Here is a 1,818-nt window from a genome sequence, read left to right on the forward strand (position 1 = left end):
AGCCGTCAACACTCGGTCATGTATTCACGAGGGAAACTCGTTACAGTCAAATATTCACTGGGATGTTTTAGCGACGATAAGAAATGCAACTTTCCTAAAGTATTTTCTGTTACAAAGAACTTAGTGAAATATGGATAACAGTGTTTTTTTTCCCCCACAAATACTCACATCTTTGTACTCATTGTTTAGATATTTGTCATCCATGATGTCTTCAGAATAACCAATGCGTTCACGGATAGCTCGGGCCTGGCAAAAAAACAGAAAATGTGAATAAACCTGGTTTACTGGTCGTTCTAAATACAAATAAGTTGATTCTTGAAAATTAAATTCACACCTTCTCTTCTGCTGCTTTTTTGGTCTCTTCATCCATCCAGGCGAGGTCATTAAGGTTACTAATGAAAACTTCCCGAATATCTTTAATCATCTCCTCCATCTAATCTCCCAACACACCAAAGAGAGCAAATGTCACAAGATGCCAATGATGGAACAGGAAAATGCATCATAAAAAGGTTCTCTGGTCTGCCGTTTGTTTCTGTTCATCAACTCAAATTGGATCAGAAATAAGACAAATATAACTTCTGTCAAAATATTAACACACTTCCTAAAATGATTAGGCCTTTCATATCCACATACCAGAACAATTCAGACTTGCATATTAGACTGTTCATTAATTTGTAATTAATGAACCTTGTCATGATGATTTTAAAAATACCTCCTGTACAGAAAAAGTGTTCAATTGAGGAAAAAAAAATAAATAAATAAAATAACTGTGTGAATTTAAATAGACATACAAACTGGAAAAAAAAAAAATTATAAAATTGAAATTGAGAAATGGTAAAACTAGACAAATTCATTGTCTTACTGATTTTTTTTAATTCTGAAAGTTCAGCAATTTATTTAATACGTTATTCTGAAAATGTTAGTATTTCGATCAGAATTCCCGAGGACTTGACCATAGACTAAAACAAATTAAAATATTTGTTGAACTTTTTCCATTGTTTTTCAGGCTATAACAACAAATGTCATTGTTAGTTGATCTGTCAGTTTCCAAAGTCAGGAAATAATCTGAGCTTTCCCTTAGTGTTGAAAGACTTAGGAATGACAATATCTTTAAAGAGATGAAAACTTTGGGATTTCAAGAAAGCTACAAAAAAAAAACTTTGAAAAAATGTTTCCGCTAAGTTTTCTGTTATGTAATGAATGTAAATAATTTTGGTTATTCTAACTGATCAAGAGATGTTTGGTCTAATTTAACTTCAAACAGTGAGAAAAAAAATGCCTTTTTACTTTGAATGAACAATTCTTTTTCAAGATATAATAGGGAGGGATTTTAAAAACTAGTATGATCTTACAACCAAGAGAAGGAAAAACAACTTTATATAAATATAAAACTTAGGTTAATCGACACTAATGTCATTATACCTTGTTTTAAAACTAGCATTACAAGCAATGTGTGCTTGACAAAAAACTTGTTTTTTTCCTTGAGGCTTTTTTTTGTAATGTTACCCCCAAGGGTTTCCACATTTTTAAATGCATTGCTTCACATAAAGAATTAAATGAACTGAGACCTACTCTGAGACCACAGCAAGAAAAAACCCAAAAACCCCTCATCTCGTCACATTAGTGGACCCCTTGCTTACTCATTGCACAATCCTTTTAAAAAGGTTGTGGTTTGCCACAAACTGGCAGAGACCACACAGATTTTTCCGACAAGCCTTTAGGGGAGATTGTTGTGTGTGGACACATGCAGTTTGTACAAATTTCACAATACACCATCACTTATTTCAACTTAGTTTTACAGTGAAAGCTTCCACTTAG

The 1,818-nt window shown here is 32.7% G+C and overlaps 1 pseudogene; it reads right to left on the reverse strand.

Annotated features, from left to right (window-relative positions):
- LOC103148106 (neprilysin-like) overlaps window positions 1–1,818 on the reverse strand; it is a 73,736-nt pseudogene that overhangs the window by 13,919 nt on the left and 57,999 nt on the right.

Source organism: Poecilia formosa, unplaced genomic scaffold, assembly GCF_000485575.1.
Source record: "Poecilia formosa unplaced genomic scaffold, Poecilia_formosa-5.1.2 Scaffold197, whole genome shotgun sequence".
Taxonomy (NCBI): Eukaryota; Metazoa; Chordata; class Actinopteri; order Cyprinodontiformes; family Poeciliidae; genus Poecilia; species Poecilia formosa.